The sequence below is a fragment of the Hyaena hyaena genome, unplaced genomic scaffold, assembly GCF_003009895.1.
Source record: "Hyaena hyaena isolate Hyena2069 unplaced genomic scaffold, ASM300989v1 scaffold_722, whole genome shotgun sequence".
In the NCBI taxonomy this organism is placed as follows: Eukaryota; Metazoa; Chordata; class Mammalia; order Carnivora; family Hyaenidae; genus Hyaena; species Hyaena hyaena.
In genome coordinates this window covers 384,425-408,880 of record NW_024081357.1, presented here as the reverse complement: position 1 = coordinate 408,880, position 24,456 = coordinate 384,425, and the positions used below count along the sequence as shown (strand labels likewise).

General features: G+C 38.9%; 1 pseudogene; it reads right to left on the bottom strand.

The window, feature by feature from the left end:
- The window catches only part of LOC120220775, a 36,397-nt pseudogene that overhangs the window by 993 nt on the left and 10,948 nt on the right, over positions 1-24,456 (bottom strand).

Genomic DNA, 24,456 nt, shown 5'->3' with positions numbered 1-24,456 from the left:
TGAGGATTGTGTGAGAAATAATCGATTTAAAAGCAATTTCATGATACACGAATAGAACATATTAACTTATTCTATTAAAACATTGTAAGTCGTTTCCCCTTGATGTTAGTTAAATGACCTTCACACTTATCCTGGTATCGTTCAGAAATGTAATGCTGGCTCATCATCGAACGCTAAGGAAACCTAGGACAGTGATCACAGCACGTTGACTAATATGGAAAATCGTTTTTTTGTTTTTGTTTTTGTTTTTTTTTAGTGGAAAAGAAGTTTGGCTCATCCTTCAGAATGTAACTCAGAACACGATCTGAATTTTTTTACTTTGAAGCAAATGTTGTGAAATGAGGTCAGTGATATGTGTTTAAGCCTTCTGTGATTTTAGATACTCCAAAACCAAAAATGACTGCTGTTGAGTTGTTCAAGGTTATACTCCTTAACACTGGCCTCTGATTTAAGGTTTTATGTTCAGTTGTAGGTAGCAATGCAACTCTTTGCCTCCATTTGTCCCATCATGGGCACACATATCCATATTTCTAATTTGAAAAAAAAGGAAACTTTATTTAAAATGGAGTTGGGAGCCCTGAAGGGGACACTCTCAGGCACATACTGCTCATTGCAGCCTGTGTAACCAGCAGAAAGAAGGAAGGTGGGAATTTTTTCGGTAAGGGAGAACATTTATCACATAGGAATTTTATCTAATGCTTTTAGGAAAAGGAAGGAAAATCCTTGTCTGCCCCAGCAACAAAGCACTAACCACAGCTGGCTGCCAGTGAGAAACTGCCACATCCTCAACCTTGTTCTCCAATAAGCTTTTGCTCAGAACAGCCCTCCCCATTTCCTCCTGTAACCTAATAAAAGCTGCCCTTCCTTCCTTTCTTCAGACTGTCCATGGTTTGCCATAGCTTGCTTGTCCCAAATTGCAATCCCTCTGCTCTTCCCAAATAAAATTGTTTTTCTACTTAAATAAAGTTGCTCTTTGCACTGTTTAAAGTTAACACCAATATAATGTTTCCCATCTTTTGATATCAAAGACACCATTCTGTGAAAAGTTGTCTCTTAGTTACAAAACTTCCAGGAAGTTTTTTGGATTTGAAATCACACGTCTGGTGGTATTTACCCCAAACGCCAGCAATCTGCTGAAAAGTGAATCATCCTTAGAATCCCTCCTGTTTGAGTTGGAGAGAATGTGAATGATCATTTATGCTTTCTAATGTAAAGACCACATTCTTTCCTTGGGGAAGATGAGTTCCAAAGAAAGACTTCTATCTTTATTCAAACATCTGTTACTATAACACCACCTTCTACAATCAGGGATATTTTACCTTTCTGATTCTACTTGGTTTAAATCTAACTTAAAAGTTATTTTTTAAATTGTATTTAGCTCTTTTGACTCTAAAAGTTTAGCTTTTCTGACATTGCTTTCGTTCTATTATTTTTTAATTGTATTTTGCATTGAGTGTACATCTTTGCTTTCATCATGTAAAACATTTGACTGTACCAGGAAGCTTCCTTTGCAACAAACTGGTTTCACTGAACACATCCCTTTTTTCTTTTCCAGAACCCACTCTCTACTCAGTAATTAGAATTTTACTCTCAGATTGACATTGTGATTCTTCTGCGGAAACACAAAGAATAGGCTAAAATGTTTTACCTGATTTCTATGAAGCATACTTATTATAGTTGTGTCTGGAAACAACTAGAAAAAATTTCTTCTCCTCTTCTCCCTCCTCCTCCTCCTATTCCTCCTCCTCCTTTTATTCTGGATGATTGGCCTGATGAAATTATTAGGAGAAATTAAGTAGGAAGGTGCAAGAATCTATTTTTAGTGTTCTGGCTACCAGATTCCAGAGATAACTTTCTACTATTTCTGTACTTTCTCAGTGATGGCTAGCCTTAGGAAACACAATTTTTCAAAGTACTCCTTTTGAGAATGTAAAAAATGCCTTATATACTCAGAATTTTAAAGTAGTGATTACCTCTGGTGGTAGAATTATGGAAGATTTTCATGTTCTTTCTGCCTATCTGTTTCCTAATTTTTCTCCCCCATCCCCTCAGAACAAACAAACAAAAGCTACGATATTGGAAATTCAGTAGTCTCAAGTTTACAAAAACAAAACAAAACAAAACAAAAAAAAAAACCCAATGCATTCATTTCACATACTTTATGTAATAATAATGCCAATCTTAGTCAAACGGTCATGGTTTTAGCCTTGCTGTGTTTTACTGTGGTTTCTTATTCCACAAACTCAGATACCTCGTGAATTTCTCTCCCCTGAGAGGTTATGCCAAAAGAATGCAAAAAGAAGCTATGGACGTGTTCATTCGTTTGGATGTTGGTCACCTACTATTATGGACAGTTTAAAAAAAATTAAACTAACTCAATGAAAATTGGTTATTTTCCCAAAGATTGGGAGGAGTTCTTCCCTTAACAGATTTCTTCTGACATCCGAATACTGACATCAAATAAACCTAGAGTCCAGTTTTTGTTAGCATTGCTGTGTAATCTGTAACTACTCCATCTTGGATATCCACATTCTTATTTTCAGGGTTGTTTTGGCATCTAATATGTTCCAAATTGCTGGGATCCTGATCTGGCCGGTTCCCAATGCCACATGCCCTCAGCCTGGACCATGCTGGAGAGGGACCAGAAAAGAGAATCTGACAGCTGTTATTATTCCTTTTTCCTTCTACCTTTATGACAGGGAGACGGCCATCTTCCCTTTTGGGGTAGAAGGACCCCAAAGACCCCTTGGAATTAAAAGCAAATTCCAGTGTTTCCTTTATTTGTATTTTGGCTCAGTGTCAGAGCAGGATAGTTGCAGCGGCGGATGATGTGGGACCATGGTCTTAGTAGAAATTAATAACTTCTGTAAGATGGAGGGGCCAGTAAAAAAAATGACAGAGACCTGCCAATCATGAAAGCTTTGCCCGGTGGTCCAAGATTATGATGGGCAGGTCTGCTCAGAATAGTATCTCGAGACTTGAGCATATCCCTTTACAGGCAATAGAAAAAGCACCACACATTCATGCTGGACTATCACAGCAGCAATGTAGCATTTTCTTTAAAAATTTTTTTAATGTTTATTTTTTTTGAGAGAGAGAGACAGACAGAAAGGAGTATGAGTTGGGGGGGAGGGGCAGAGGGAGAGAGGGAGACACACCTCCAAATCCGGCTCCAGGCTCTGAGCTGTCACCACAGAGCCCAATTTCAAGGCTTGAACTCATGAACCATGAGATTATGACCTGAGCCTAAGTTGGATGCTTAACTGACTGAGCCACCCTGGTACCCCTAGCATTTTCCTGAAACTTATTTTGGTGTAGGTACCTCAATCAGTCTTTGCCTATATTATATCATTAAGAGATAAGTACTGTTATTGCCATTTTTTATAGCTTAGGAGACTGAACCTCCTAGACTTTGCTTGATCAAAGTCATACATACAGGGTAGATGTAAGATTAAAAATCCTAGTTTTTCTGACTTCGATACTCTTGCTCAAAGGCCCAGGGGGCACTATCCCTGACTGCACCCTGCCCGACAAAAGGAATCAGGGCATATGAGAAAATGCTGGAAAACTGTTAAAGGCCATGTTGGGGAAGAGTGGAGGGAAAAGGAAATTTGTGGGGGGAAAAGAAACTGTCATCAAGCATTTAAACGGCTGTAATGTGGAAGAGAGGTTAGATTTTTTTAATGACTCCAAAGGAAATAAAAGGATTATTGTCACTGAAACATAGATCAAAGAAAAATCTTTCTAACTCTCAGACGTGTACAGAATAAGGTTCCTTTTGGGAGAAGTGAGATTCCTGTCTCTAATTGTGCTGCCTAATTGGCAGAGATAGGGTAGGAAATGTACATTGGATGCATGGTGGGCTATCTTTAAAAATTCCTTTCAACAGTGAAATATGTGTATAAACACACTTTGTAGACTAGAGAACATTGATCTGAAAGCTGATGCATTTTAATAGGACTTGTACTTAAGAGTTGTTTTCCTAGTAACAATGACAGTAAACCACACGCACTGTCTTCTTCAGTTTCCTGAGTGTTCATAGTGTGAACTTATGGGATGTTTGCCATGGTGGTTGGAGTCTGTGGTTGGAGAAAGCTGAACGATTCCTTCTAAAATAAAATCTGTTACTCTGGTTTCATTGATTACATGCCCAAGTCTCATAATTTTGTAGCTGCTAGATGGATGGGGTGGACAAAAACTGTGTTTCCTCTAAGAGACCCACTCTGAATGCTTGCTCTTCATTATCCTTCCTGAGGTGGAAATAACCCGTCACACTGGCAAAGGTAAAAAGGGTACATTCAAGCCTTGAGTAGGCAGTAGTGACATAAGACACTTCCTTTTAGCAACCAACTGCTTTGGGGATGCTCATTTTCAATATATCTCTAGACAGGATTTCTTGATTCATGTTGCCATTTTGCTTTTAGTTTAGAGCACATCCATTCAGAAGTTGTTTGAATGGCTTACTAGGCATCATAGCAGTACCATGAATGATGGCTTTTGAAAGCACTGACCATGTTGAACCTGAGAAGACAAAAGCAGGGCATCCCACAACCAATCTTGACTCAAGAGTATTTACTCAAAATAATTACTTGAAACATAATGATGGTATCTTTTCCCCAAAAACTTCCATATTCCTTCTTTTTCCTTTTTTTCTCTCCCATGCTACTTCTTAATCATAGCTAAAGACAGTAATCAAAGACCCTAAAGCACTTTCAGTTCCTAAACTGTCTGGAATGTTCCATGGGGTTGTGAAAAGGGTTATGCAAAGATGACTCTGATAAGGGTGGAGTGTCCTCAGAATCTGAAGGGAGGAGCAGAGGCAGCATGTAACTCCTCCCAGATTGGGTGGATATGACTTGTCTATTTCAGTCTCTTTTATTATCCTGTCAGTGTTTACTTTTTATTTTTATCAAAGTGTTTATTGTACACAACTTTAAAAGTCAAACAAGGTTTGCTTTATCTTCTCATCAACTCATTTTCCACTCCCCAGATGTGATCATTTTCAACTCTTTCAGCTATTACTTCAGGAATTGCCTATAATTTCTAACAGCATGTTTCCTCGACTACTCTAATACTTTATCTGATTTTATGTTTTAGATGCTACCTGTTGACGGTAGAAGATAAAGATTTTGCTTTCTTATACTCTTCACGCACAGACATATTTGTTCTTCCTGATAGCTTGTAAAATAGCATTATGGTAAAGTCCATCATCGGGGTTTTCATTACTTTGTCCTAGTAAATATTCACTCTAAGTGTACTTCTGGTGCAAGCTTTCATATTTGCTGTGAATTTATTGCCTCTTTTTTCTTTTTCTTTTGCTCGTCTTTCTTCAAGTTTCTGGTTAAGTTTTCCTATATCCTCTAACAGCTCTGTAAAGTAACTTTCAGTCCATTTCTACTCACGTTCTTTCCTGCCCAGCTGCAGTCCTGGGACTCTGCTGTCACTCAAAGAGATCTCTAGTGTTACAGCTAGATTGGATTTCATGTCTTGATATTTTGGATTTAATTCTTTGTTTTGATGGAGCACAATCTCTAGTAATCTCCTTAAAAAAGCGGGGTGTGTGTGTGGGTTGGGGAGCAGGGAAGCAATGTCTTTGGAGAACGTGGATGTCTGAAAAAGTGTTTATTCCAGTCTAACATTTGATTGGTATTGATCTGCTCTCTATAGGGCAGAACTCACATGATAAGAATCCTTGGCCCCTGACAGTAGTATCCAATCCAGTTTGCATTTAGGAAGACAGTGGCTGGAGGGCAAATTCAGCGCCCACTGGCAATAGCTTATCTGGATAGCACCAGGATAAAGTGAATTCATTTTTATTACTTTGAGATATTGGCATTACTTGAAAAGATGATGGCGTGTTGTTATCTCACTGGGTAGTAGTGTTGCATATCCACTGGCAGGTCACTTTCCATCTACTATTGGAAGGAAATGGGCCATACCATGCCATGGTTTTGTATGTGACCCAAATGGAATATGTACTCACACATTTAGACAGAAGTATTAAATGCTCTAATTCTGAGATTCTTTTTTTTTTTTTTAATGTTTTATTTATTTCTAGGAGAGAGAGAGAGACAACGTGAGCAGGGGAGGGTCAGAGAGAGAGGGAGCCACAGACTGAAACAGGCTCCAGGCTCTGAGCTGGCAGTCAGCACAGAGCCTGACGTGGAGCTCGAACCCATGAATCGTGAGATCATGACCTAAGCAAAAGTCGGACGCTTAACCGACTAAGCCACCCAGGCGCCTCTCTAATTCTGAGATTCTTAACCTGAAGTCTTCTATAGATCATCTATGTGGGTCCTTGAATTCCCTGAACGTGGGTGCAAATTTTATTTTTGTGTTACTTATATAGGCTAAGCTTCAGTGACCTAATAATAAGGAGGAGATAATGTTAATAGTCCTCATATGGTGGTTGTGATTTTTCATATTTATACTCACACTTTTAGAAAAGAGAGGCACAAGCAGAAATATTATATGCTCTAATTCTGAGATTCTTAACTGAAGTCTTCTGTGGATCATCTATGTGGAATGTGCATGCAAATTTTATTTTGTGTTATTTATATAGGCTAAGCCTCAGTGACCTAATAATAAGGTGCAGATAATGTTAATAGTTCTGTAGATGGTGGCTGTGATTTTTCATATTTAAAGAGAACCATGATGCACAAAAAGGTCGAGAACAGTTGAACTCTAATCCCTTCTTTCCGCCATTTAATAGGTGGAGAAGCAGATTCCATAACGGTTAGATGTCAAGTTGATGCAACACGTGCTTCTACCATAGCTGGGTCCAGAGTGTTGGTTTTCTGACTCCTTAACCGGGAGTCTTCCCACATCAGCTTCAGCCAAGGTAATATTTGAGAATTATCTATCAATTTTCCTCACCAATTTTCCAGGAAAGGTTGAAGTTTCTTTTTCTGAGACTCATGGCTCACAATGAAATGTGGCTGAAAGAGGCTTCTGAAACCAGAAATCGTCAAGGGAGCAGCATTTATTTTTGTCATTATTCATTCTTCCAGCTAGGCCATGAGAAACATGGGAATATGGATAAATCAAAGCAGATGCAAAGTCTTGACAGTATTACTTGGCTCAAGTGTATGCTGGGGTGTCAAGACAATTACAGTCATGCCGAAAGAATAAACATTCTGCTCAAGCACTTTGACCAAGGAGACCAGGGACTTTGTTTAATCGACCTCTTTTGGAAAATAAGTTCACATAACTCTATGGGAGTAAGCTAATTAGTTGACATACTGTGATCACAAATATTAAGTTTTGATTACTAATTACACTTAATTTCTTACGCATGTATATTGTTTCATTGTTAACAAAGTGCTCTCACATATTATTTTATTTAAAAACATTCTGGCATAGAACGTTATCATTCCCCACATTTACAATGTGAGGACAAGGATTTAAAGAGATTTGCCTGAAGTCACATAGTTAATAAGGGTTAGACCTGGAACAAGAGCACTTCCCTTCTGATTCCAAGTCCAGTTTGTTTTCCACATACCTTGTGGCCTAATTACCATTAGTCATGCTACCCTTCGTACTCCCATGTACTCCCATGATGGATACATTTCAGAGGTAGGGGTGACATTGCAGTGGGCATGCTGTCCTTGAGGTTTGCAGCAATGCCCTGCGTGAAGGAAACATGCTCCGTTAGCCTGCCGGGTATGATCAGGCTGAGGGCATGTGGCCTCAGGAACTGGCCAGATACAAGATCCCAGGGAATTTGGACCAACGCAGTCATTCACCAAGAGATCAACTTTACTCCTTCTATTTCAGGTAGGTGTTAATAGTAGATGAAGGTACAAAATTCTATACAAAGAATATGAGGCAAGGGCTCCAACAAAGATTTATGAAGTTACTCTACTCCTCGAAGGACCTTGCATAATGTGATTCATGTCCAATTTTTTGTCAACTCTGGGGATCAAGGATGGTTTTCTTTAAAATGGTGGTGAGTCAAGATTTTTATCCCTTGGTTTTACCTGACCAGTAGATAAAATAAAAATGTAGCATATATAAACAATTGCTTTTCATTACACTCATCTCTTTTAACTTAAATTTTAATGAAGAGAAAATTTAAAAACTCCCTTTTTTTTTTTTTTTTTTACTTTGTGAATAAATCTGCCATATGCCAGAATGTGAGCTGATATTACTAATGAAGTCAGCATTTCTGGCTTGCTTGAGTTGGAGAGAAAAGTTTTAAATCATTCTTCTGCTCTTGATTTCACACGGGCGGGATCTCATACAGCCATGTTCAAGATTAGTGGCTTTTCTAGAAAAGAATAAGAATCGATGCAGGGCAGTGGGAAGCCCAGAGCCTGAGGGTAAAGGATGACAGAACTCAAGGCTGCTCTGGATGATGACAGACCTTGGCTTACCAGACCCCAGGCACGACCTCATTTTCTTGCAAATAGAGAAATGCCTCTTTAGCAAGAAGCTTACAGTCTTCCATGTAAAATAAAAATCGTCCTCTTGGATCATATTCCTGCTAGAGTCCTGAAAAGCTGTAATTTGTCTCAAGCACCATATATATCTAAGTCGTTTGAAGATATTGTTTCAAAGAGATGCCTCAGGAACCACTTAAGAATACTCCGCTTCAGGTCCCGCATGCTTGGCTTTAAATGCTTGACAACCTGCCCCCAATTTCTCTCACTTCATTCTCCTCGTTTTCTAGAATACCAACCTCTTCAACTTTCCTCTTTTATGCCCCACCCCCATCAGCATAGTTTCATTTACTATTGCTTGCATTTTCCTAGGCGTCTTTAGTAATTTGAAGAAGGCCTCTTGGGAATGCCTCCAGCTCCATCTGGTCCATCTGCTTTATGTAGCCTCTGCTCACCACCCAACCTTTCTGGCCTCTTGGGCAGAGCCCAGTCATAATGTGGGGGTTCCTGAAGAACCTATGTATGAACGATAAAAAAAATGACTAGCCCCAATTAACTAGACAACTTAAAATTAACTTTCATTTGACTACTACTTCATCTGTATCGGTGTCTATATCTATAAAGCCCAGGTATATTTCTTCAGTATTCTACTCACTGAAAAGACGGAGGGAGGGCAGGCAGTGTATAAAAACAGCTCATCAGTTGCTGGAAAATCTTGATGGGCATGCTGTCAGTCTCATTTGCTATTTCCCCCTAGCTCTGATTGTGGTTCTGAATTCTTTAAAGACTAAAGAGAAATTCTTGTATTTGACAACTGAACTAACAGCTCGACGAGGGGAAAAATCCTGCTGAAATCTGTCAGTGAATGTTGCTAACATATGTTGCATTTATGGACAGGGAGAAAACTAGACTTACCAAGTCCTTGGAAAGATGTGCGAGCTGGCTGACAGGTGTGACATCTCAGCACAGCAAGTTAAAGTAACACCGAGCAGGGGGTTGTGTCCGGTGAGACTTGATTGGCCACAGATGACAATTCTGCTCCCTGAGCTGTTTCTCTAGTGTCGATGATTAATATCAAATGTCAGGTGAGGCTCACTTCCAACAATAAGGTTGAAGCAACACGCAGTTAACAGAGCATAGGATTTTAGTTTTCCATAGGCCAATGAAGCCATCCAGGCCCTTCCTAGGGGGTTATCCCAGGATGAGTTAGATAAGAGGAGAGCTGCAAGGGCTTTCTTCCTCAAGCAAAGCTTCAAGTAGTGCGAGGCAGAAGCAGGTACTTACCACTTGCAGGAGGAAAGGTGCAACAGGCATTTTCTTTAGCCAAATATGTTGGATAGACTAAGATTGTGAATTGTGGGATAAACTCAGGTAGATCCTGGATGACGCACAATCATGGAACAAATGGTTTCAATCAAAACCAAAGTTTAGATGCATATTTGCAGAGTAAAAGAGAGTTTCTTTGACTTTTGGCTGTAGACGCATATATTCTGCAGTACAGTTGAACATAAATGTGTGTGTGTGTGTAGACACATTTTTTTTGATGCCTATAATATACAGGGTCCTGTAAGCATAATAAAATGAAGTGTATGCATTTTTTGTTAAAACTATTTTTATGAGATGTTTAAAATCAGAAGTGTTAATTTAACATTGTATGTATAGAAAACATAGATCGTTTTCCATCTTTTGCCTCCAGATATGGGTTATTTATGAGTCTTAAAATAGGAGTGTATTTCTATTTCAGATGATCACACCTTTGGGGAGGAGTTTGTAAGCATTAGTAATAAAATTGTATTTATCATTTAATTTTAAATTCCTTAGGTCAGGGTTTTAAGAGAAACCCAGAGTTCAAATTAATATCCTTTTTCTTTGTTGTCCTCCAAATCCAACTTATCATTTCTGTTGCTATGCTTCTCTTGTCATGTATTTATTCATTAACAATTCCATGAGGATTTGAAGTTGTTTAAAGCAAAAATGTGGATAATACAGAAATTAAAAGTCAATATTAAATAAATCCCTATGATAACTAATGGGACCGTGGGTCCTAGGGAACGGGTTCACATGCATCACAGAATGGGAATCTGCATCTGAGAGTGCCTGGATCTGCACTTACAGTGCTGTAGTCAGACAAGATCTCTGCGTACCGTCAAATGCCAGTTGAATAGGATCTGTGGTGGTTGTAGGACAAGTTGATGCATTTTGGACGCCCAGAAGTGGCAGTGAGGGTTCGACTGGTTTTGAAACTAAATTTGCCTGACACCAAACTTAGCAATTAAAAAGAAAAACAAATTCGGTCTATTTTCCTTCAATTTTTTTTCCAACGGTTTTAAACAAGTTAGCTGTTGATGAATTTAATGGGATGTTTTTGTTTTTACGTAGATCCATTCTGTAATGTTTGCACACGCCGAGGAGAAGCGTAGTCCCGAAGTTATGCATTTCTTTCTTTTGGGCCACTCGTCTTTTTTGGCATGCTGGCACAAGTGTTTGCAAGCTCTCATCACTATGGGGAAGTCAGCTATTAAGAGCTACCTGCTGAAGAAAATTCCAGTCCCTCATATTACATCGTTGCTGGATCTGTCCATGTTCCTCCCCACGTGCCCACCACGACCTTTTGCACATTGCTTCTCTGTGCCTGTGCATGGAGAATAGACAGGTATACGGGATTTGTTTTACTTAAGACTAATTGCAGCATGGTAGAGCTACAAGTATAGTTCACGTATCTTAGACTTCAATGTGCAGACGAGTCTCCTGAGAATCTTATTAAATTGCAGATTTGGGGCCCCTGGGTGGCTCAGTTGGTGAAGCCTCCGACTTCAGGACTTCAGCGAAGGTAATGATCTCATGGTTTTCAGATTCATTCTGTGTCCCCCTCTCTCTCTGCTTCTCCCCTACTTGTGCTCTGTCTCTGTCTCTCTCTCTCTCTCTCAAAAATAAATAAGCATTAAGAAATTTGTAAAAAATGCAGATTCAAATTAGTAGATCTGGGGTGGGCTTTTCTAACAGCGTCCTAGGTGATGTGGTGCTACTAGTGTTCTGATCATGTTTTTCATAACCAGGGTACAACTGATTCCTGAGGCAGTCTAATAGGGAGCAAAGTTCCTCAACCTCCACTCTATTGACAGTTTGGGCTGAATAACTCTTTGTTGTGAAGGAATGCTTTATGCATGATAGGATGTTTAGCAAGATCCCTGGCTTCTACTGACTTCTACTATAGAGTTCTCTCCCTCTAGCTGTGACAATGAAAGTTCTCTTCCCACATTGCCAACCATCTCTTGGGGATAAAATCACCCAAGTTGAGAATCACTGGTATAGGGGTTATCATGACGGATTCTGGATTAGAACGCTTGGATTCAAATTCTGGCTTATGTCCTGTACGAGTGGCTATAGGCAATTTATGTACTTTTTCTGAGCTTCAGTTTTCTCCTCTATAAAATGGGGATAATAATAGTATCTACCTTAGATATTCATAGTGTCAAGATGACAACATAGGAGGTTTCTGAATTTTCCTCCTCCCACTGATGCACCAAATACACAGCTACACATGAAGCAATTTCTTCTGAGAGAAATCTAGAAACCACAGCTGAGACACTCCTACACATCAGGCAACTGAGGAAATACCCACACTGAAATAAGCAGGAAAGGCTGAGACATGCCATAAACCTCACCCCCAGCACAGCACCATATAGCCGAGAGGGAACCCCCAACTCCCATCTTCTCCTTGAGCTGTGAAGGGCTTGGACCACATATTTAGTGCCCCAGCGATTAAGGCTGCTGCCTAAGGGACAGGCCCCCATATCAGGCCCCCTAGCTCTGAAAGCCAATGGAGCTTGTGTTCACAAGTCCTACAGGACAACAGCAAACAAGGAAAACCATAAAAATCAGTTGCATTTCTATATTCTAATAAAGAACTATCAGAAAGAAATTAAGAAAACAGTCCTATTTTTGATGGCATCGAAAAGATTAAAATACATAAGAAAAACTTCAGTCAAGAAGGTGGAAGATCTGTACATGGAAAACTATAAAATATTGTTGAAATAAATTGAAGAAGCCAAAAGTAAATGGGAAGATATTCTGTGTTCATGGACTGGAAGAATTAACATTGTTAAAATGTTCATACTACCCACAGCTATCTACAGATTCAGTGCAACCCCTTTTAAAACTCAAAATGGCATTTTTACCGAAATAGAAAAAACAATCTGAAGTTCATATACAACCATGAAAGACCCAAAATTGCCAAAATAATTAGAAAGAAGGACAAAGCTGAATGCATAATACTCCTGATTTCAAACTATATTACAAAACTGTAGCAATCAAAACAGCACTGTCATAAAAACAGACACATAGATCAGTGGAACAGAATAGGGAGCACAGAAATAAACCCCTGCGTACATGGTTAATTAATTTATGACAAAGGAGTCGAGACTATACAATAGGGGAAGGATAGTCTTCAGTTAATGGTGTGGCAAAAATTGGTTATTCACATGAAAAAGAATAAAACTATCCCCTGCCTTACACCATACACAAATATCTCATTAAAATGTATTAAAGACATGAACATAAGATCTGAAAAGGTAAATGTCCTAGAAGAAATCATGGAAGGTAAGTTGCTTGACATTGGTCTTGGCAGTGAGTTTTTAGATTTGGCACCTTAAGAAAGGCAACAAGTGCAAAAATAAACCAGTGGGGCTACATCAAATTTAAAAGCTTCTGCACAGCAGTGAAAACCATTAACAAAAAGAAAAGCCTATCTATGGAATGGGAGACAATATTTGCAAACCACATATCTGGTATGGGGTTAATATCCAAAGTACATAAAATCTTACACGAGTCAATAGTAAAATCCTTCACATGTAACCCAATTAACAAATGGGCAAAGGACCTGAATAAACGTTTTTCCATAGAAGACATACAAATAGCCAAGAGATACATGGAAAGGCGCTTACCATTGCTAATCATCAGGTAAATGCAAATCAAAACCACAATGAGGGGCGCCTGGGTGGCTCCATCAGTTAAGTGTCAGAGTCTTGATTTCAGCTCAGGTCATGATCTCACGGTTGGTGGGTTTGAGCCCTGCACTGGGCTCTATGCTGACAGTGCCGAGCCTGCTTGGGATTCTCTCTCTCCCTCTCTCTCTGCCTCTTCCCCATTCATGTGCACTCTGTCTCAGAATAAATAAACATTAAACAAATCACGGTAAGATGCCCACCTCACATCTGTTAGGATGTCTATTATCAAAAAGCCAAAGCCTAACAAATACTGGTGAGGATGTGGAGAAAAGGGAACCCTGTATACTGTTATTGGGAACGTAAACTGGTGCACCATGACAGAAAACTATATGGGGTTCCCTCAAGCAGTTAAAAATAGAACTGCATATGATACAGGAGTCTTACTTCTGAGTGTGAATCCAAACAAAATAAAATCAGTATTTTGAAAGATATATGTAGTTCCATGTTTACTGCAGCATTAATTACAATAATGAAGTTTTGGAAACAACCTAAATATCAGTTGACGGATGAATGTATACAGAAAATGGGCTATATGTCTACAATGGACTATAACTCAGCCCTAAAATCCTGTCATTTGCAGCAACATGGATGAAACTGGAGGGTATTAGGTTAAGTGAAATACGCCAGAGAAGGACAAACACTGCATGGTATCATTTATATGGAATCTAAAATGTTTAAAAAGTTGAACTTATAGAAACAGAATAAGGGTGATTGCCAGATATTGGGGTGGGTGGGGAAAATGGAGAGAGGTCGATGAAGAGATACAAACTTTCAGTTATAAGGTTCATCAGATCTGAGGATCTAATGTACAACTTGGTGATTATAGTTGATATTACTGTTTTGTATAGTTGAAATTTGCTGAGACTAGAAACTAAGTATTCACACACACGCACACACGAAGGAAGAAAAAAAAGTAAAGATGGGAAGTGATGGATGTGGTGAGGAGGGAATCATGTTATATACATTTTTATTTGTTAATTAGACATCAATAAAGTTGAAAGAAAGAAAAAAAGGTATTCATAGAATTTCTGGGAGGTTTTAATATTCAATATCCATGAAGTGTTCAGAAATGCATTCATGCAAGTGTCTAGAAATCAATAAATACTGGTAAATATTATTATCAGAAAGAAGGGAGGGAGAGAAGGGAGGGAGAGAAGGAAGGAGAGAAGGGAGGAAAGAAAGAAAAAATAAAGAGAAAGAGAAAGAAAAGAAAGAACTATGCCTTATGGCTAGATTTTTCCAATGATGGAGCTGAAAAAAGGCTCAAAATGGATTCCGATGTTAAGAACTCAAACTCATGGCTAGTTATTTAGCTCTCCTCTTCTATTTATGCCCATGTAGGGACCAGTGGGCGCTTCCTCAAGAATAAGCTAGCAGAGGAAATCACCCAGTGAATGTCCATCTCTACCTGCCTGACTTTGCCTTGCTATGAGCAGAAGATTTTTACCTGTACTTCTCATTAAAGGTGTGAGCTTGGATTATAGTTTCTTTGTCAGTCAAATGAGGAGTTAAAGCCAGGTGATATGTAAGCTATAACCATTCCTAGTTTATTTTTTTTATTACCAACATATCCTTAAAGTGTTACTCATGGGTTTATTGCACCCAGGAGCCTCATGGACTCTATCTTCATAGCATTGACAATAGCCTAGTATACAGTAAGTGCTCTCTAAGTCTGAATTGATGTGAATCATTTGTGGCTATTACTAAATCCATAGACACTGCCATACTTCCTGATTTCAAAATTCTCTTCCCCCGCTCTCTCTGTACTGAAATACTTATGAGGCTATTTGGCGCTTAGAGGAAATCAGGCTTTAGCAAAGCTGAAGCTACTTTCTCTCTTCAGACAATGGTTCTGTTGAAAGCTCATTTTAATAAATGCACCAGAGAGGCATTTTTGCATAGGAAACAGTCATTCAGCTTTGTGGAATGTCCAGGTGGAATAAGTATTAGATGCTTTTGTTATTTCTGCCACTTTGGTTAATGAAGCTGTCGCCTTTACAATATAATTAGAGCAAGAACAAGTCTCTCACCAAATATAAAGCAACGCACATAGGGCTCATTACTAGAGTGTCCCTCTGAAGAGTCACAGGAAGCATTCAAACACAGGGCTTGACCTACAAGGGTAAATACAGCCAATTAAGAAAATGGTAAGTAATTTCATGAGAGAAATTCCAATTCTTATTAAAGATGTTCAGCATCCCTTTTGTATCAAGCCACCTTTTGTTTTTTAAGATCCAGAGAAAGTGGCTGCATAAACATGTTTTTATTTTGTCTGGGTGAGGCCTTATTATAAGACTATGGTAACACTGATGCTGCTAAATGGAGAGTCAGAATTTGAGGAGAAAAAAAATGTGACCATAGTTATCTCTCTGAGGCTGAACATGAAATTAGTCTTTTAAATTCAGTGTTCTAACTGCTCAGTGTGCCCCATAAGTCAATGAAAAGCATAGAGCTCCCAAGAGAAAGAATTCAGCTCTTCTTCATGGTCTATTAGGTTAGAAACTGTCTTTCAGACAAGACTTTCTTCAGTCTACCTCAGGGAAATTGGTATTTAACATAGTCTCAACTCTCTGACATTGGTTAGCTTCGCATTTTCAAGGCCTGACTTTTCCTTCTATCCATCCAGCACACTCCCCAAAATGCCCCTATAGTGTTTTATGAACAAGTATTTGTTCTATAAACTTGATAACTATGTACCTCTTTCTCAGCCAAAAGTACCTACCTACAGTTAAGAAAATGGGCTCTGTAGAATAGAAACATCTTGGGCCTTACCTGAGACATGTTGATTTCTTCCACCAGACTAAATGGCTTGAGATCTGTAACAGTCATTTACAGTTACAGTAGTTGAAGTCTGATGACTTTTTCAAGCCATACAACAATATATTTTTGGGTTTGGCAGAAATAGACACTAAATCTTTAGTCAACTTTGAATTAAGAAAGCAGGATCGAACACACGGGGTAGGTCATGTTTGAATTTGTAAAATGTGTGAGATTTAAGTTTGCAGGGTTTTGACATAGGATTACATGCTGTTTATTAAGAAGAAGTAGATATTCTAATGCCATTGCTTTGCCCAAACTTCCTTCTCTTTCATTCAAAGATGCTAGGCACCTGTGGGAAGTAGTGAGGTTAGTTAAAAGAGTCTGAGTTTTAGCATCTGAGAGTGTGTGATTCACATCTCCACTCTGTCATTTACCAGCTTTGTGGCCTTTGGCCACCTCTTAACCTACCTAGATCTTATAAAATGCAGCCAATAACACTTTTTTTTACAAGATGAATGTCCAAGAGAAAGCCGACATTTACATTGGTTGGTTTTTTTATATAGCAGAGGGAAATAAATGGTAACCGTTATTTACCACACTGTTTTGCAAAATTTTTAATATTTTGTTTGAGAAATCCTCTATAATAGATGGTGTTTTAATTGACTAAAACAAAAAGCATCTTGTAATTTATGATAGCCTTTATAGTTAAAACATTCCTGGAGCCATTTAAAGTATTCTGTTATTAGTAATATTTACTTTAGTCATTAAATAAAGCTATCTAACACACATGTTATGATTTTCTATTCTAGATCTATAGATCAACATGGCTGTTCCTTCTGGGCCAGTCAGGGTGGCCGTCACATATGGTAAAATCTTTTGTGTATATTTGTAAAAGAAGTACCTTGAGTTGTTAGTTTGGAGAAGGGGAGATAAGAGAGCAGAGATGTGCTTGGGAATCACTTAGATATGAACAGAGTGTGGATAATTTAGGACACCTAAAGAACAGAATGACTAAATTGTTTTAAAGGTTGATGTGTAGGATGTAGAGGGACATTTATCAAGACAAGAACCAGTATGAGGTTCATTGCACAAAGCAGTAAAATGGTAGGAGTGGAAGTGTTAAAAACATGTTGTGGGTTTTTTTTAGCCTTCAGTTGGTCAGACTGTGGGAGGGTAAACAGATTGAAGACCCAGTTTGCTTATCAACAGAATAGCTGAGAGAAAATTACATGAAAATGAGAAAAGACATTGTGGGTCATTCTGCTACACTTGAAGTGAAAACTTTACAGACGTAATGCTGACAAAGAATGAACTTTAATTAAACCTGGGTTGTTTGTGTGATTGTGTGTGTGTTATTTTTCCCTTGAGGAATTCTTCTTTAGAGACAAGACAGTCCTTCTGTGTTATATTTTATTGGATTTTGTGTAATTTCCCCTGCTCGCTTCAGTATTGGTGTCATTGATGCAGCAGTGGTGGTTTCTAAAAGCCCTCTCTGACTTATATCATGACCTCATTGGCATTTAATTCAAACACAAGAAGCCAGAAGGGAAGAACATTCCGCTTTCACAGGCAAAGTATCTGTGAAGTCTAGGGTATTGAACACAGTGGCGAGTATTTTGAAATTTCCAGTATCAACATTTCAAGCATGCCCAGTATTTTTGTTGAAACTGTGTAGTAAAACTAAGGCCTCATACTTGGCTGTATTCACAAAAAGCCAAGAGAAAATAAGACAAGATGGAGGTCACTGTGGAAGGTTCCTGTGTTGGAGAAGCTCTTTCTTTGGATTCAGAGCCTGTTGAGGCTCTGGGGGGAGTGGCTTGGGCACACTGAGGCACAGTATGTGATGGACCAGAGAGGGAAAAATTGAGAAGTTACATTCAGGGAGAGATGCAAAGGACCTGCTGAGAGAGAGTTTTTAGGAAACAGGGGAGGTGGGGGAAGGAGAAACGCCATGCCAAAGAGGCTGAGGGAGAGAGTGCCAGCTGACCTGGGCTGGATGGATTTCAGGGATGGAGTGTTAATTTCTTCCATGGTTCTGGTGCTTCTGGCATGTGGGCAAAGGACAAATGACACTTTTTGAAAGACCTGGGAGGGACGGTCAGAATCATGTAAGTGAATCCCAGCTCTGAATATGCCACCACCAAACTCACTAGATGACCTGAGACTAGTAATTCCTTTCTAATGGGAGGGAGTCCAATTAGCATGATCACTGAAGACCTTCTCAGGCGTTGGGATGTTGTTAATATTACTTCTGCTAAATGAATGGCACAGAAACTCTGTGACTTAAGAGAGAAATTAGGGACTTCGGTAGAAAATAGTCAAAGGCAAAATTTGCACATATGATCCTCAGATACTCAGATTTTAGAATGTGAAGGAAAACACCAGACAGAGGGCCTCCTCTTTGCTCTGAAGTCTTGCTGTGTTAGAAGCCAGTTGACAGTATGTCCGTTGCCTGGCTTTCCATCTTCCCGACTCCAATATCAGCTTTGATAAATTACTTTAAGGAAGGCCAGAATTTGCACTTATAATGCAAGGGAGAGAAAAAGCAGGTGACTATTTCTTCTTAGAAATTGAGACCGTGGAGACTACCGACTCTACATTTGGAGGCTGCAAGCCTATTATCCTGGCCCTAGAGCTTCATAATTCTGGTGCTGAATACATATAAGGGCCTCTACATGGAAGGCAGCACTGAGCCACTATACTTTGGGTCCTTTGTAATTAGTGTGCTTTTTGTAGAAAAACAAATGCTCTTTTAAAAGAACTAAACTTTTGGGGTGTCTGGGTGGCTCAGTTGGTTAAGTGTCAGACTTTGGCTCAGGTCATGATCTCACAGTTCATGAGTTTGAGCCCTGCACTGAGCTCTCAGCTGTCAGTACATACTTGCTTTGGATTTTCTGTCCCATCTCTCCCTTTCCCTGTCTTGTACTCTCTCTCTCTCTCTCTCTTTCTTTCTCTCTTTCTCTCTCTCTGTCTCAAAAATAAACATAAAAAAATAAAAGTACTTAACTTTGGAAAGTTGGTATTTACTGAGTGGACCTTACTGTTGGGGGAAAGGGCAGTTAGCTAGCATTTGTTGCTGTGGGTGCCATACCATGCTTTTCCATCTTGATTTACAGTGAAACGTGGAGTTACTGTCCACTAAGCAAGGAGTTTTCCTCTTGCCTATTCAATTCCTCGCCTTTGTTTTCCAAAATAATTTTAATATTAGAACATTTTTTTCTGAGGTGTTTTCTCATCTGTATGGAGTTATCAAATTTCAATAAGAAATTAACTAAGAAGTTTAATCCAAATCCTAACCCTGGTTTATTATTGTTTTCGCCTCTGGATAGCCATCTTGCCTTAGGTAATTACCTTACTGGATGTGGCTTCAAGACGTGTTTCTACAACTCTAGATTCACTTTCTGCTAATGAGAAGTATAATCAAACAACTGGTTGTTCTGCAAATTCCAAACCAGCAGAATAGTTACCTTCAATTCACTGAATATAGACAGAACTGTGTGGTTATTTTTTCAGTATGTCGTTTTCATTATTAGGACTCAGACTATCAAAGGCAAACGACACCTGTTGGCTACACTGTACATATGCGTGGTGAGGTAAAGAGGAGACAGGGATGGGATTAGATGATTTGAACCTTTCAGAGCCGTCTCACCTTTTCTTGCACAAAGTATTTTTCCCTTCTGCTGTTAAAACCTGCCTTTAGAATTTTAGTGAGAACTAAAAGGTCTACTTTCATTCTTATATTGATCTTTGAAGGACTCAAGTGGTCCCTTGCAGAAATCACAGGGGTCATTTTTCAAGGTAAATTTTAATAAAAACCCAATCTGGATTTTAAATACTTAATCCAGTGAAGTAAATCATTTGTTAAAATTTAGTTATTCATTGGTCTGTTCCATCATTCAACAAGTTACAAAGTGGCTACTCTGAGCCCACCTAGTCCTTAAAGCACCAGGTAATTCCATACAACTTTAAAAAAATGTTTTAATGTTTATTTACTTTTGAGAGAGCAAGACAGAGCATGAGTGGAGGAGGGGCAGAGAGAGAGGGAGACATAGAATCCAAAGAGATCCAGGGTCTGAGCTGTCAGCACAGAGCTCAACCCACAGCTCAAACCCACGAACTGTGAGATCATGACCTGAGCTGAAGTCAGATGCTTAATGGCCTGAGCCACTCAGGCGCCCCAATTCCATACAATTCTTACAGCTGGGTTCTCTGGTTATTATTCTGGATGGCTTACTATAGGTGTTTTACTAGATTACACAAAGGCTTCAGTTTTTCATTCACTTTGTTTCAAGTTGAGAGGTTAGGAAAGCATGATGCCATATAAACTTTGATCAGCCATAGGCCTTAATTAATTTGGAAATGGATGAGCGGATTCTGTTTGGAGATACTTAAGCCCAAGAAAATTTTCAGAAGAATTGAAAATGATTCAGAAGTTAAGATATAGAGATGCTGACATCTGAACATGTTTTGATTTTAAGCTGGATCAAAAGAACCAGGTGATAGGAGACCATCCAAAAGTATCCAAAAGAAGTCGGGTCCTGCTCCTAAGGTTGTGTGCACTCCACATAGGTTGGGCATGATAGGCTGGGCTAACTAGAACATTCTAAGGCCAAAGCCAAAATAGGCAAGGGGAAATCCAATCGTGCCTAGCAGGGATTATACAGCTGTACAGATGGGGTGCAGCAAATAGGAAAAGGAATGTTAGAAGTAGGAGTATCTGCACAATATAAGGCAGGTATGAAAAGAGATTCAGGATTAAAATGAAGCAACAATATTTTTGCTAAATACCCATTTTTTATGAATATTGGCAGCCTCCAAAGGTGAAAGCCTGGAGGTTTAAAAACATGTTATTAGGGTAAGGGCCACTTGCACACCCAATGTATTAGCTTCCTGTGGCTGCTCTAACAAATTACTAAAAGCCTGGTGGGCAGTCTCGAACAGCAGAACTTTATTCTCTCACGACTTTGAACGCCACAAGTTGAAATCAGTTTCACTGAGCTGAAATGAAGGCATCAGTCGGGCCATACTACCTGTGGAGGCTCAGGATGGCTTGTGGTGGTTGATGTCTTTCCTTAGCTTGTGACTCTATCACTAATCTCTGACTCTGTGGTCACACTGCTGCCTCCTATGTGTGGGTGCAACATCTCACTTTAGCTCCCTTTTTATAAGGATATGTGTGATTACATTTAGGGTCCACCCAAATAATCCAGGATACTCTCTCCATTTCAAATCCCTGATTTAATCACACCTGCAAGGACACCACCCCCTTAAAACTACATAACATCATGTAAGGTAATGTGCTCAGGTGTCAGAAATTTGAGGATTAAGCACGAATATCTTTTGGGGGACATATTTTTAGCCTACCACACCCTACAAGTCTCAAGTGATGCAAAGGCCAGATTTGACTGGCACAGTGGTAGGAAAGAATTTCATAAAACTTGGCCCATTGAAATTATTTCATTTTATTCCCATTCTATCTGCTGTCTTCCCAGAAAGAAACTCAGAAGCCAGACAAGCAACAACAGCTGTCTACTGCAACAGCTGATTGTACTTGTCTTGTGGGGAACATCTTGAATACAATCCTAGAGCCACGTTGAAGGTTCTGGGCTGGTAAGTGTCATGTGGAGGAGGAAAAGGGTAGGAGGGAGAAAAGGGAGAGAAGAACAGAGAAAAGAGGGAAAGAGGGGGCAGGGAGGAGTAAGACCCAATAGAGGGACGAGAAACTATCCAAGGCACATCAGATTTCTGTCCTTCAACCAGAAGTGTTAGCCATTTTGGTGAAATTGATCATACGTTTACAATCAAACAGTAACTAAATATTATAAGACATTATATGAACATTAATAAGTATTATTTGCATGAAATTATGTGTCTGAATCATTCCATCTGAATAATGGACACAGCCTGAGAAGAAGAATCAAACATCACCTCTTCTCTGAAACTGGTTTTGAGTGCTCTGTGTAGAATTGCTCATTCCCTCTTGTTTGCTCCCAGAGTAGAGCACACATTCACTTACAGCGCTGCTTGGGAGCACCCACGGCACACTTGTTAATCCAGTAGACTGTGAGCTTTGTCAGAAGAGGAATTCTGTCCATATAACTAATAATTAATGAGAACTTGTGATGTGCGGACCACCTTAAGTACTCCTACAGGATAAATATTTTATTCTCATTTTAAAGATGATAAAGCCAAAGCAAAGCAAGTTACGTATTGTCAAGGTCACGTGGCAAGAGAGAGGTGGAGCGGGGATTTGAAAGTAGGGATCTTGACTCATAAATTTTCACTCTTACAAAATCTAATACATTAGGCTACCCTGCACCTAGCATAGTAAGATAGCTCAGCTCCTTGAACTGTTGGTGGTCAGATTCTTTCAAAATGCAATAAATAAACTATGGTATGAAACACAACCTGATTTTACTGCCGTTTTAGGATTTATTTTAAAGGAAGGTTATTGTCTTACACTTTAGATTACATTTTTACCAACTCAAGAAAAGTGTGAAATGCCTCTAATTAGGTAATAAAACAATGTAAGCTGTAAGCTGTTGTGATAACCTCAAACTTCAAACAGGTTCCATTGATGTTAGAGTGAGGAGAGGGAAGGGAAAATGAAGGTCTTACTCTATTTTCCTAGTAGATGCAATTTATTTAGTGGAATTCAAAAGTGCTCTCAGAAGGACAGGATGTAAATGCAATCTACGTCGTGAATAAAAAGAAGTGGACAAAGTAGAGTTTGCAGAAGGACTGAGCCACCATACTGCAGTCATTGCTGTATTCAATAAACATTTATTGGCTGCCCATCCATTCAGAGCTCTTCAAGGAGAAACTGAAAATGTAAGTTGCTGAATAGTATCTCTACTTACCTTTTGAACCATCAGGAAATCTGGGAATGTTACTCCATAGTTTGGTGATTTTTTTGGAAAACCTTTCTTTTTCTTAAAGAAACTGATAGTGCCTTGCTTTCTGGTGATATCTCCAGGACTATTCTCTTAAGTGGTGGTCAAAAATATTTGCTGAATGGATGAATAAGTGAATCAGTCAGTCAACTGAGAAAGTTTGACTATTCCCATTAAAAATAGCAAAAGGCATTAAATTTTACTGAGTTAGAACACTGATTTGATTTGAAGATTTTAGACATTGTCAAGGAATTTATCATTTCTCTTTTCCCTATATCACATTTGTCTACCTGTTCCTCCTTTCTTCTCTCAATATTTTTTTCTGATTCTCTACTTTTCACTCCCCCCCATCCTTCTCCAACTACTAAGAATGTCCCCATGATCACTAACCAGAAGGATACCTGCATTTATGAGGAAAAGAACTGAATTTTTAAAATGTGGTTTTGATTTTAAATTATTTGGGCTTAAGATGTTAGTGAGGTATCAGAGTGTTAAGATGTGAGCATATAAAGTAAGAGAGAAGTTGGAGTTCTCACATGGATTTGGAATTTAGCTAGCATGAAGGTGGTATTTGAAGATATGGGCACAGATGTGACTGCATTGCCTTAAACATAGCAACAAAGTTTACATCAGAGTTGATATTGAAACACCAGTTCTCTGATTCAAATTACTACTAACAACAATTGAGCCACTAGCAGTTAACAGTGTTTGCTTGCTCTGGGCCCGATGTTGTTCCTGGTGGTACAGTTATCAAAATCCCATGGGAATGATGATGCTAGTGTCTGATTTTGCAGATTGTCTGCTAATTTTGGTAAGATGAAATTATTCATCCAATTTCATTTTTTTTCTCATTGTGTGATTTGGGACAAATTATTTACCTCTTCTAATATATATATTGTTTCTGTTGCCATGGTCTTATCTTTATGTCTTTTGACATTACTGCTGCCAAAACTCGCATGCTTTTTTACTTTGTCCCTTAATTTCATACATCGTGGTAATCACAGAGATCATTGGTTGAGTGTTGTGCTTACATGGCAGGCATTGCACTGTTAATCTTATCTAAACCTGATAACAGCTATACAAGGTAGCTTCCGTTATTATTGCCATTTTATATATGAGGGAATTGAGGCTTAGTGAAGATCACGGATTTGTTCAAGAAGGCACGGATATTCAGGTGGAGTTAGAAATGATATCTGGATACAGATACCATGCAATGTACTGGCTAGCTATCTGATGATACTGTCTCTTCTTTACTTTTTCTTGCAGCCTATAAATGTGCTCAAGCCTCCTGCATTCCTTTTTTTGTTGTGGTATAGTCACATACAGCATTATATTAGTTTTAGGTTTACAACATGATTTGATATTTGTATATATTGCAAAATGATCACTACAATAAATCCAGCTGACGCCTGTTAT